Raw genomic sequence first — 13,829 nt, 5'->3', positions numbered from 1 at the left:
CCCTCCCCCTCCCTCTCCCTCTTCCTATCTGTCTCCCTCCTTCCTTTCTCTCTGTTGAGGCTAGAGGTCAACCTTGGCTGTCATTCTTCAGGAGCCTCTACTTTGTTTTTTTGAGAGCCTCGTGCTTGCTAGGAGCTAGCCAGCTAGGCTGGCTGGCCAGGAAACTACAGGGATCCTCCTATCTCTGCCTCTACCACATTGAGATTTCAAGTGTGTGCCACGACACCTGACTTTTTGCATGAATTCTGGGACTTGAACTCAGGTCTTCATGCTTACATGGCAAGCACTTTACTGGTTGTGCTATCTCTCCCACTCCCTAATAGATTTTTTTTTTTTGATCTTTTTGAGACAGGGTCTCCATGTAGCCCCAGCTGTCCTGGAACTCTCTAAGCCTTGAACTCACAAAGATTCGCCTGCCTCTGCCTCCCAAGTAAGTGCTGGGATTAAAGACATGCACTACCCGGCCCTAATAGTTTTTTAAAAAATAGGGGCTAGATTTTTATTTTGTACTGGGCTATGTAAACAACTTCCCTAGTCTTGCTTCCCTCCGGTCCTACTGCATGGAGCTAGCTGCCCTAGAACTCTGGAAAGACCCTTTCATCCATGTCCAAGTCTGAGCTTGTCTAAGGAATCTGTCCTTGCCCTGATCTCAAAGACTCCTTGTTAGCAGGGCACAGTGGTGCACACCTTTAATCCCAGCACTCGGGAGGCAGAGACAGGTGGATCTCTGTGAGTTCAAGCATAGCTTGGTCTACATAGTGAATTCCAGGCCAGCTGGGGCTACAAGGAGACCATGTCTCAAAAAGACAAAAAAACAAAACAAAACCCAAAGACTCCCTGTTACCCACTTTTCTGGTCACAGCACCCTATAGAAAGAACCTATTCATTCTATAGGCTCTAAAGAGGTACCTGCCACCTGCCAGTCCCAAATCATCTAGCCATCCTCAACTCCTTACAACTTTCTAGAAAAGTCTTCTGGTGAGTGCACTGTACTTGGTGCCTGCTCCTATGAAGGAGCTGGGGGCCTCTACTACTAAAACCAGCACTTAACCCCCATTTAAAACATTATTCTCTGCTCTAGGAAAGTGAGCACTTTCTTAATTTTCCTAGCCCAACTCAGATATCATCTACACCATGATGAATTTTCTTATTCTCCTAGTCAGGGTAATGCTGTCTTTCTTAGCTGTCACTTATAGTTTTCTATCACTTTGGCTTTTTTTTTCGAATCTTTCTTTACCTCCTGACTAGCTCAGTAAGAGGCTCAGCCTATCTAGGAATTGAACCAAGTGGTAGAGATGGTACAGAAACCCTTATCGGCCCAGTGTGGAGGAGGCCCTGTTCTACCTGGTAGGGGTAGTGATGGGTTTTGGAAAAACTAGTTGGCTTCTTTTGTGGCCTCCAGCAATACAATAATGTCCGAGAAATATCACGAGCTTTGGTATAGTCCTGGCTCTACCACCTGTGACTTTGACCTTGGGCTTCACCTCTGTTACCTGCCAGGATAGCAATACCTGACTCATTGGCTTATAATGAAAATCAGATGAGAAATTCATTCAAAGCAGGAGGGTGAGGCTCAACACCCAGTAGGTTCTTAATTATAGGTTTCATCCTTCCGTGGAAGAGGACTTGAGGCTAAGGCCCACTTCCTCCTGTCAGGCACCTGCTGGGCATGGTCCCTGTCTACTTATGCCTAGAAGCTGGATGGATGACTGACATGAAATGGAAGGAAGGAGAAGACCATCCACTCCATCCCAATAGCCAAAAGCCCCAGGCCAGGCTGGGCAGAGCATCCTTCCTACACCAACCCCACACACTGGCAGACCCAGATCCAACTGGCATTGCCACACTGGCGGAAGTGGTGGCTGCTGTCCCAACCAAGCTCCAGCACTGTGGCGACAGCTCTGACTGGTCCCAGCTACCACATCAAGGACCAGCTCCACCCTCTTAGCACCCCTCCCACCTCAGGCTTCTAGTTCCTTCCTTCCCAGAGAAGTGGGGTGGAACCTCCTTTAAGGCCAGCTAGGCCATAGCCCTCTGTGACTGCTGTTGTGTGGTAGAGAAAGTTCTGGGTAGGGACTCCAGACAGCTGGGTTCCTGACCCAGTCAGCCCTGTGGGGGCCTGAGCTTGGGACTTGACCTTCCAAGATCCAGGGTTTTCATCAAAAAACAAGGAAACTCAAATGTGGCCTGGCTTGTAGGCAAACATTGACTTTACGGGTTATTGCAAAAAAAGAAATGAGCCAATGTTACATTAAAAAAACTTCAACTCGGGGATGGAGAGATGGCTCAGCGGTTAAGAGCACTGGCTGATCTTACAGAAGACCTGGGTTTGAATTTCAGCACCCACATGACAGCTAACAACTGTCTAGTCCCAGGGGATCTGAGACCCTCTTCTGTCCTCCACGGGCATTGAATGACATGGGTGCACTTACATACATACAGGCAATAATACTCATACATACAAAATAAATAAATAAATAAATATATGTAATAAAAGACTTCAAATCCTGCTGTTCAAACCTAAGTGGTTTTCTTCTAGGGGGTGACAGGGTGTGATAGAAGATCTGGGGCCTAGAGGAAAGCTGCATCTGCCATGTATCACTTGGTCTCTCTGCCTTGTGCTCATGCCTAGCACCTTTATATCTATTACGGCAACTCTGTGAGATCTACGATTTCTGAAGCTTACAGTTGAGGATGCTGACAGAGATAGTCAGCTGTGCCTCAATTCCTCCCCTGTTCAGTGTGGGCATTGCTCTGGAGCCACTGGGACAAAGTGATCTCAGGTATAGAAAGTGCCTGGCACAGTGCTGAGTGCATTTTCTTCTTGTGCTTGGAGCTAGCAGCCTCTGCTAGATACCCGGCCTCAGGAGCAGTTCTGGCTGGACAGTGGTTTGCTCCAGTCCTTTCAGTTCCCAACCTTTGCCTGAGGTTCTCTTAAGCAGGCAAGAGTTCTTGGAGACAGCTCATTCCAAAAGCACTGACCAAGCCAGAGTATAGGTGTTTCATTTTTGGCTGTGTCAGAGGAGAGGTTGGCAGTATAAGCCCCTCTGGACAAGGCATCTGGGCACAGGCCTAGAGTTTACCTCTAGCCATGAAGATGATTGTCATCCCCCAACAGTTGCCAAAGCACTTGAATTGCACATCACAGCACAGAGAACTGGTCCCGGGATAGCAAGCTCTGCAGTTGTGTCTGATAGTAACCATTACTACCCACATAAGCTGCCAATCCTGTCCTCTGATCTGAGCCTGGGACAAGAGGGTTGTTCCCACCCAGGACAGTCTGACAGCTTCCTGCATCCAGCTGACTGCCTTGTCTAGCAGGAGATAGGCAAGACATGGCAATGTCACCATTTGTCTTTGGTGGCACTCTGGCCCAGTGAGGCATAAACAGTCTCTCCATCAGTAAGGATCGAAGAATGCCAACCTGTGGTTTTGATTCTTGGCTGCATGTTGGACTCATTTGGGAGACTTTATAAAACTGGCACTGAATGGACTCAAATTCAGCCCCAAGAGGGTGTATAGGCCGGTGTGATAGGTCAGGATGCAGGAATTTAACACCCCCCCGAAGAGATTTGAAAATACAGCAATGGCTGAGAACAGCTGCCTTAATGGAATGCACCCATTAACCATTTTAAGTGTCTATCATGCATTAGGAAATACATGCTAGGCTTTGAGTCTGGGTTCTTGCCCTTAGGGAGCTTTCTTTCATTCAAGTAGGGAGACATAAAATAAGTGGAAAAGAAAACCGAGGGTAAGAAGTATTATAAGCTGGGAGTCATGGCACATGTCTTTAGTCTCAGCACTTGGGAGACAAAAATACCACAAAAAGGAAAAAAAATGGAAGGCTAGGCATGGTGGTCCATCCCAGCACTGGGGAGGCAGAGGCAGGTGTATCTGTGAGTTCAAGGGCAGCCTGGTCTACATAGGGAGCTCCAGGTCAGCCCAGGCTACATAGTGAGTCCCTGTCTCAAAAAAACAACAAAAAACAAACAAACAAAAAAAAAACAATTCTAGCATTTGAGGGATAGATGAAAGAGGAATAGTTCATGGTCATTCTCAGCTGCATGGTGAGTTCAAGGCCAGTCTGGACTACACAGAAACCTTATCTCAAAAAGAACATAGAAAGGGACTAGAGAAATGGTTGGGCGATTAAAAGCACTGACTGCTCTTGCAGAAAACCCAGGTTTTGTTCCCAGCACCCATATGGCTGCTAACAACTGTCCTTAACTCCACTTCCAGGAGATCTGATACCCTCTTCTGACTACTGTGGGCATTGCACGACACGGGTGCACTTAACATACATGCAGGCAATATACCCATACACATATTTTTAAAAGGAATATAGAAGTAGTGATGGCATAGAATGATTTGGGGAGGGGATAAGAAGTATCTTTCTGAGGGGCTAACATTTGCCCTGGGACCTAAGGGAAGTGCATGAATGAGCTGTGCAACTGTCTGGAGCAGAGGCATCCAAGTGTTGCCTGGGTTCTCCAAGACCCTGTCAGGGGACCTGCAGGGGAAACTTCTGGTAATACTGAGGCCATGCTTGCCTTTTCCACTCTCATTGTCTTATGAGTGTACCAGAGTTTTCCACTGTCTTGTGGTATGTGATGACATCATCGTGGGATATGCTCTTGTATATTTTTACAAAACTTTGGTAAACAGTGATGGAGATCACCACTGGCACACACATAAAATCTTTGGAGTGCTCGACTTTTAAGAATGTGATGGAGAAGTGCTTCTCTGATGGGAGAGCCTTCCAGAAGGTTTTGAGATGGGAACCAGCTTGGTGGGTTTTGCAAAGAGCCAGAAGGCAAGGAACCAGAGTAAAGAGAAAAAGGACATGGAGGCAGACAAGTTAGAGGTGAGGCAGGCAAGTTAAAGGAGAGGCAGAGAGCATGCAGTGGTATGGAGGCAGGACTGTGTTCAGCGCAGTGTACAGCCTGAGCTCTAGTGAGGAGAGATAAAATAAATAAGGGGAGGGTAGAAGCTAACTTCAGAGGGTAATAAGGGTTTTAAAGAACACAAAAGGGGGTCAGACGATGGCTCAGAAGTTAAGAGCACTGACTATTCTTGTAGCAGACCTGAGTTTGGTTCCCAGCACCTATATGGTGGCTAACAACCATCCATTATCCAGTTCAGGGGATCCAATGCCCTCTTCTGACTTCTGTGGGTATTGCTTATATACAGGCAGACAAAACACTCATACATACATACATACATACATAAATTTTTTAAAAAGATCACAGAAGTGGGCCAGGGAGACCACACAGCAGGTAAAAATGCTTGCCACATAAGCCCAATGACTTGAGTTTGGATTCCTTTTATCCATGTAAAAGACTAATATGGTTGCCCACATCCATAATCCCTGTGCTCCTATGGTGAAATGGGAGGTGGAGACAGGAGTACAACCTGGAAGCTTGTGAGTCAGTTAACCAGGAGTACGCAACAATGCAAAAACAACAGGAGAGAGACCCTGCCTCAGCAAGGCAGAAGGCAAGAATCGATTCCTGAAAGTTGTCCTCTGACCTCCATACTTGTACTGTGGCACACTCTCACATGCACACACACTCACACACTTAAGAAAAAGAACACAGAAGAGCCTACAGTCATGGTAGTACACATCTGTAATCACTGCACTAGAGAGGCTAGGGTAGGAGGAGCCAGACTTCTAGATTCCGCCTGAGTTACATAGGAAGGCTCTATTTCAAAGAACAACAAAAAGCACACATAAGCAGTGATGGATAAAATGACTTGGGGAGGGGATAAAAGCGCAGAAGGGGCTCTCATCTCGTACCCGGACAGCCTGTGAGACAAAAGACAAACCCAGATGAAGATAGTGGAGATGAAACAAAGGCAACTGTCCAGAAGATTCAATGCAGTGATGCAGTGGGTGCAGGGAGAGCAGGGAGAGTAGTCAACCCAGGATGACTCTGGGTTGCTGGCCAAGGTCAGGAACATAGGAGTTGGATGAACTTGAAGGAAGGAAGGAGAGGACTCAGTGTGTGTGGGGGGCATCTAGATGGCTTCTGCTCAGGGGTGGGGTAAGAATCAACTTGTGGAGAGCTTGTGTAGAGAGAAAAAGCAACTATGGTGCCTAATAAGGGAACCTGACCTTTATGATGTGGCCCAAGGACAAGGAGAGGGTTCCAGGGAATGGGTAGTGGGGAGCCAGGGAAGGAAAGGGTTTCAGGAAGGAAGGACAGGTCTGGGATTCAGGTTGTGACCTCAGGGAGGAAGTGGAAGCTGGGTGTGATACCAAAAGGCCACCAAAGCTGCCAGGAGAGCCATCAAAAGCCTGGGTTTGGGGCTTTCTACCCTCTCCTTGCTATAGATTCAGAAAACACCAAGTACACCAACTAGCACTTGCGAAGTATTTCTCCTCAAAGAGCCCTCCTTCCCAACTCCAGTACCCTCTTCTTCATAGTGGAAGCACAGACTGGGAGGGGTGAGCACCTCGCCTTCGTGTGAGGAAACAGATGCGGAGAAAAGACTGTCTGGAAATGTCTGAAGGCATCCAGAACCAAGCCCAGGCTGACCACTGGATGGCCATGCCTGTGCAGGCTGTGCCCCCTCCTTGCCCACACAGGCTCCTCTCTCCCACTATCCACCCAGGCTCTTTGTCCTTAGTTCTACCTCCTTTCCTGTCACCTTGTACCCAAAGCACACCAGTCGCCTAGAGGATGGTACTGCCCAAACCTCTCCAGAGTCTGGCCTTTCTTTCCATTCTTGCTCTCTGCTAGCTGCTGGCCTCTGCCTCCTGCCTCTGTCCTCCCAGCCCACTCTTGGACAAGAGGATGACTCTACCCCATGCACCCAAAAGTGCTCTTGCCTCCTAAGTCTTTCTAAACTCCCAGAGTCTTGCAAAAAGTTCTTAGCATGGCATTCTAGGCCCCTCCTAGGCCTGCTAGTTCCCCTTCATCTCCCAACATGTCGCTGTTCTCCTCTGTCCCCTACTTTTGTCACAAGGGATATCTCCCAGGATGTCCATATTCATCCAGGGAGGTTCTGGTCACTATGTGTGTGTGTGTGTGTGTGTGTGTGTGTGTGTGTGTGTGTGTGTGTATGTGTGTGTGTTTGCATTTGTGTCTGTGTGCCTGTGTCTGTGTGTCTGTTTGTGTCTGTGTGCCTGTGTCTGTGTGTCTGTTTGTGTCTGTGTGCCTGTGTCTGTGTGTCTGTTTGTGTCTGTGTGCCTGTGTCTGTGTGTCTGTTTGTGTCTGCCTGTGTCTGTGTGTCTGTCTGTTTGTGTCTGTGTGCCTGTGTCTGTGTGTCTGTTTGTGTCTGTGTGCCTGTGCCTGTGTGTCTGTCTGTTTGTGTCTGTGTGCCTGTGTCTGTGTGTCTGTCTGTTTGTGTCTGTGTGCCTGTGTCTGTGTATCTGTCTGTTTGTGTCTGTGTGCCTGTGTCTGTGTGTGTTTGTGTCTGTGTGCCTGTGCCTGTGTGTCTGTCTGTTTGTGTATGTCTGTGTATGGGAGATGCATCTGTGCATGTGTGTGTGAGCATGCATAGTGAGAACAGAGGTCAACCTTGGGTTTTGTTCCTTAGGATACCATCCACTTTGGTTTTTTTGGTCTTTTTGAGACAGGGTCTCCCTGCAGCCCCAGCTGTCCTGGAACTCACTATGTAGACCAGGCTGGCCTTGAACTCACAGAGCTCTGCCTGCCGGGATTAAAGGTGTGTGCCACCACGCCTGGCCCTTAATGTGTCTTATTTTTAACTGTTGTGGTTAACTGCTTTAAAGAGCATGTTATCTTATTTAACAGTAAAGAATATGCATGAGGTTTCAGAGGCCCAGGGAGGAGGGCTCTGCAATGCTCCTGGAGGACTTGGCCCCTGTGGCATGTGGGCAGAGGACCACTGGCAGCTTGCTCCCTGGGTGCTGCTGCAGAAGCCCTCCCCGAGGCCATGAGCCTCTGCAGAATCACCCTGCAGTTGGCTCTTTCGACAAGCCAGGCCCAGTCACTCTTCAGCCCCAGCTGGCACATTTTCCCCGCCTGGAGGTGGAAGGGGGGGGCAGTGCTGCATGGAATGAGCCCTGTTCTAAGAGGCCCTGGCTCCCCAGCCTTCGTGACAGCCCTGAGAGTCACAGTGGTTATGCCTAGTCACATCTGCAGGTAATTTCTTCTTCCATCTGTGCTGAAGTGGATCTCATTTAGTCTTTAGAACAACACCCTCTGTTGCAGCACCATCTCTGAGGCGGGAGGGGCCCCTGTGTCCCCTGCAGAGCATGTTGCTTGGGCTGTGTGCTGGAACCTTCTGTCTCCTATGAGCTCTGATGGCATTTGAAATAAGCATGAGGTCAGTGAGCATGCTCTTTATGGAGGCCTGGCCTCCAGCCTCTGGGTGCGTGCGCAAGGAGCTCCCGGCCGTGCTGCCTGACATTTGCAATCATTTACTAGGAATAAGTTCCATCTTTGCACCCTGCTCAGCCTTTCATAACAGCAGCCAAATTGTCCGCCCTGGACAGGACATAAATCTTGCTGGCAAGTCACCAGGCCAGCTCTCCTCCTGGTGCTTCCTACTCGGAGCGTTCGGTGGGGAGGTAGGGGGGGTGGGGGCGTGGGAATGACAACTGTTTGTGCTCCATCCTGGGAAACATCATAGGGAACTGATGGGGTGCAGAGAAGATAGTATAATATTAGTAAAGTGCAAAGGTGCGGCTTCTGGGCCCAGCAAGGGCCTTCACTCTAAGCTGTGGGTTTTCTCATATATGAAAGGAGCTGTCTGGTACCTGCATATGTTGATTATAGGATGCAAGGACCTAGTTGGGCTTGATACCCCATGGTTACACAGAAAGTACTTCACTGCACCACCCATGGACAGGCTGTATGCCCTTGGGTGAGGAACGCAGCTTTTTTCGGCTTCGATTTCCATCTCTGCCAAATGAGATCAGGGCTGTATCCATCTCACATGGCTGTTGGGACGACTAAGTGAAAGAGCATGTGTTGTGAAGAGCACAGACCGGCACGTGGTAAGCACTCGGGATGCTTAGCAGCTAGGGTCCTGGTTTTCTGTCTTTGGGAGGGTGCTGCTCTGGTTGAGAGGCCTGGTAAGTGTGGGGCTTAGGACGATCTGAGGGGGTCTATTTGCTCCCCATGGGTCACTCGCTAAGATTGCATTGTGAAGGAGATGCTGGGTGTGGTGGCTTATGCTTTTAATCCCAGCACTTGGGAGGCAGAAGCAGGCAGATCTCTGTGAGTTTGAGGCCAGCCTGGTCTACATAGTGAGTTCCAGGATAGCTGGGGCTACAAGGAGACCCTGTCTCAAAAAAAGACAAAAAAAAAAAAAAAAAAAAAAAGGAGAAAGAGGACCAGTGAGGATGCTGAGTGCTCAACTTCCTGTGTATCTTGTTCATATAACAAGTATTTGCTGAGGTCCTACTGTGTGCTGAGCACTAGGCTAAAAAGGTAGAGCTGTAAAGGACCTTCTGCTAGGTTTATTCATGCAACTTCCTGGCTTTATTTTTCTCTTCACTGACCTGACTCTGTGTGTGTGTGTGTGTGTGTGTGTGTGTATGTGTGTGTGTGTGTGTGTGTGTGTGTATTGATGAGAACTAAACTCAAAGTCTTGGGCATACTAAGCAATTGCTTTACCACTGAGATATATCCTCCACCCAATCTTCTTTTCTAAAAACTTTTATTTTGAGACAGGGTCTAACTCAATTACTAAATTATGGCTTTGAACTTGCCATCCTCCTGCCACAGCCCTAGAAATGGCTTGGATGAGAGGTCTGTACTACCATGCCTAGTTGGCCTATTCTTTTTTGTTTTTTGAGACAGCGTCTCCCTGTAGCTCCAGCTGGCCTGGAACTCACTATGTAGACCAGGCTGGCTTGATCTCATAGAGATCTGCCTGCCTCTGCCTCTGCCTTCATAGCATTAAGATTAAAGGTGTGTGCCGCCATGCCTGGCCCTATCCTTTTATTTTGTTTTAAGAATTCACTGACAACAGGAAGAAAGCTCACTGATGCTGCCCTAACTGAGCTTTTGGTTATTTCCTGATGAGACACAGAGCCTGAGTGACACTTTCTTCTGGTCAACATCATCTTCTTGCTTTTTCACAGTGTCAGCTGACATGTGTCCTTCTCCAGAAAGTCTTCCCTGGCTCTCCTCTAGACCAGGTCATGAGGTTCCTTTTTCATGATTGAGAATGGACAGGCACTGAGCCTATATGGCTCCTTGCCTTCCTCTGGAATCTCGTGGATCCTGGGCACATAATAGATGCCCCTCAAATATTTCTCAGACTTTGGGCCTGTGGTCAGGCTTGACTAGGGCTCTAAGAGGTGACCTAACTCCTTGACCTTTACCCCATGGGCTCTTCTCTTTAGACATTGCCTCATGCCCAGCTTCCACAAACTGTCTCCAAAGCCAACTATTTCTCCCTTGTCCCTTAACTCCTGTTCCACTCTCTGAGCCTGTTGGTCAGGAAGTTCTTCTCCATGTCTGCCTCAATCTCCAAGAAGCCTGTTGTCCCAGAGCCAGGCAGTACGACAGACCAGTGACATCCCCAAGGAAAAGTCTACATGAGGGACCAGATGGGAAAGCAAGTTAAGTGGGGTGGGAACGGAACTGACAAATGTCAAGCACATGTTCCTGAGGAAATAGAACGTAGTTGTGGTGATCCTGACTTGGCAAGGCAGACCTGCATCTGACCCGAATCATAAGAATCCTTCAGCCACAGGCAGCCCAGCCTCCCCAGCATGTGCCAGTGCCTGCCAGCTGCAGGTGCGGGCCATCTAGAATCCTATATGCCAGGAGCCATGGAAGAAGAAGTCAGGGTGGGTGTCTCCAGATCCTCACCTTTATAGGATTGAAAGGAGACACCCTGGCTAGGCTGGACAGGCATGATCCTGGAATGTGGACCAGGACTGGCCACTAGGTGGGCAGAGAGAAGAGGCCTCTAGCAGGGTTGCCACAGAGGCAAAGGCAGGCCTAACACTGATACGTTACTCCTGTCTCTGCTCCCTCACCCCACTCCAGCACCACGTACCTCTTCTGTGTGGGCCTCATGCTGGGTCCAGAGAGATGAGACACCACTCAAGGGACCAGAGAATGCCAGTCCAAATGTTCTTATTTCCCTACCCACTAAAGAGGCATTCCGGCCCCTGTGTTGTTATGGTAGGAGGCAGAGGACCAAAAGTCATGTTCTTGTTTCAAATGACTATGAGCAAGTCCCATCCGAATCCTAGTTATGTCATTTTCATAGAAGAGGAGAAAGGAATTTTTTAAATTAGTCTTTTTTTATTTTTCTCTTTATGTATATGAGTGTTTTCCTGCATGTACATGCATGCAATGCCTGCAGAGGCAAAAAGAGGGGGTCAGATTCCCTGGAACTGGAGTTTTGATGGTTGTTAGCTGCCATGTAGGTGCTGGGAACCAAACCCAGGTCCTCTGCAAGAGCAGCCAGTGTTCTTGGCCACTGAGCCATCTCTCCAGCCCACCCCCCCCACCCAGAGAAGGGAATTTTATTGCTTGTTATTGTTGTTATTTGAGGCAGGGTCTTATGCATCTCCAGGTTAGCCTCCAACTCTCATGCAACTAAAATTATGTAGCCAAGAATGACCTTGAACTTCTGCTCTTCCTGCCTCTACTTCCTGAATGCTGAGATTATAGGCATTCACCACCATGCTCAGCCTATGCAGTACTGAGGATCAATCCTAAGGTTTCCTGTGTGCTAGGTAAGCACTCTACCAGGGGAGCTGCATCCCCATTCATCATCATCATCATTATTATTACTATTTATTTATTGCCTTCATATTTTGGGGACAAGTCTGAAACAGGTAAATATGTGAGCCAAAAAAAGTGGAGCAGGGGCTGGAGAGATGGCTCAGCGGTTAAGAACACTGGTTGTTCTTGCAGAAGACCCGGGTTCAAATCCCAGCACTCACATGGCAGCTAACAACTGTCTGTAACTCCAGTCCTAGGGGATCTGACAGCCTCTTCTGACCTCCACGGGCATTGCACAACACGGGTGTACCTACATGCAGGCATAACACTTATACGCATAAAATAAAAATAATAAATAAAATTAAAAAAACAAAAGCAGAGCCACTCTGGTTGGAAGGAGAAACTTGAGGTCCTGCCTGTTCTGCCTCCCTTATGCCTATGTGCACTGCCTACACACACACATCTAGAAGCCACTAGGCTGCATGACCACTAAAGGACTTCATGCACTTGATCAACAACAGTTCTTAAAGTAGCCTTGAACTGGGAGGTCTGAGAACCACAGTGCCACCTGGATGGAGTGTTGGAGACATGTTCAATAGCAGAGACTGCAATGGGCAGACCCAAGGCACCCTGCTCACAAGGAAGTTGTTTTTCCTAGCTCCCCAGGGATGTTCTCTTTGGAAGCAAATGGCATCCTGGGAGGGAGGATCCCTGGAGGGGACCAACACCTTGGGCAAAGAGAATGGGAGGCAGGTGTAGAGGGATGCTTTGAGCAGGAACCATGCTACCCAGAGGTGACTCTAGTCTCCAGGCCCAGCCTTGCTCCCTCCAAGATGTGGAGGGTTCCAGAGCAGGCCAGCCCGGCCTCCAGCCTCTCCTCCGGAAACCCCCTCATTCCACTGTGTCTGCTTAATCCCTGTTAACAGCGGGCTGACCTCCCGCCTCCCCCAGATCCTCACGGGCCTCCTTTGAAAAATAAATAAATACTTTCTCCATTATCCCATTAGCAGCTTCACAGGTTTTTCTGCTATTAGTTCTCAGCACCAATGAAAGTGAAAACACGTGTCCAGAAAAGCCTCTGCTTGCCACCAGCTACCACAAGGCCGAGCTCAACTCAAGGTAGGAGTTGTGCCCATCTACCTACAGCAGCCCACTGATGAGAGGAGGGCTCAGAACCAGCTCAGCTCCCAACATCTACCAACTGTAGTATGAACCAGGAGTCTCTTCACATGCTACATAGGGTGCTGAGAGGCATAGTTTCACTGTGCTGGTGCTGCCTCGTTGTGTGTCTTTGGGCAAAGTTCTCTGCCTCTCTGAACTTCGGGTACCTTAATAATTTTTTAAAGGAGAGTGCCATCATTTTCTTGAAAGATTTAGAAGATTGAAATAATCTAAGGGAATAAAGAACAGTCATGAATGGCATGAAGTATTTTGCCATCGGCGGGAGGAAAGTTTCACTCTGCTGGTCTCTGTTGTCTATTTTGTGCTTCTGCAGATCTAGAAAAGGAAGTGGCCAGGCCTTCCCTTCCTGTGATGTTTATAGCCAGAAGTGGCTGGCCTGTCTCCTCTCTGGTGCCCAGTATCTTCCTCTTCAGACGGTCACTGCCCTCAGAGAAGATCCCAGATGCTAGCCCATTGGCTCCTCAAGGTAGTGTGTTGTCCAGATGCCTGGAATCACACCCCACAGTGCCCTATGGCAGAAGCTGGTAGGGAGCTGGGAAGATGTTTGCCTCCCTGATCTATCTCTTGATCCCATCTTTCTTCTTCTGTCTGTGGCCCCAGACAAAGGGGGCCCATGGAAAGGTGGGTTCAGGTGAGAAGAGTATGGGCATTTTCAACTGCCCACTGGGCACTGGTGACTTGGGTGGGCAGGTGGGCAAGCAGCTCTATTAGTTTGAGTAGAGCCTGGCCGATGCTGGGGTCTGTTGGCAACACCTGTGAGGTCACCCTCCCATTTCTTATCAAGAAGAGTGAAGCCCTAGTCTAGGCCATCACTGAAACCCTTGATCTAGCTCTTACTTCTCTTCCTGCCCTCTCCCCGGGATTCCAGCCCGCCCTATTCCTCTTGTCTGTGAACTCTTCCTGAAAGACAAGCAGTGAACCATGGGGTCAGTCACATTTCATTTGATGCCATTAAGCTGTGGTTATCTTACGGATTGGCTGTGC

The sequence above is a fragment of the Nannospalax galili genome, unplaced genomic scaffold (assembly GCF_000622305.1).
Source record: "Nannospalax galili isolate Female #2095 unplaced genomic scaffold, S.galili_v1.0 scaffold944, whole genome shotgun sequence".
Lineage (NCBI taxonomy): Eukaryota > Metazoa > Chordata > Mammalia > Rodentia > Spalacidae > Nannospalax > Nannospalax galili.
The sequence above is the reverse complement of the archived record's forward strand: the minus strand, read 5'-3'. Positions refer to the sequence as shown.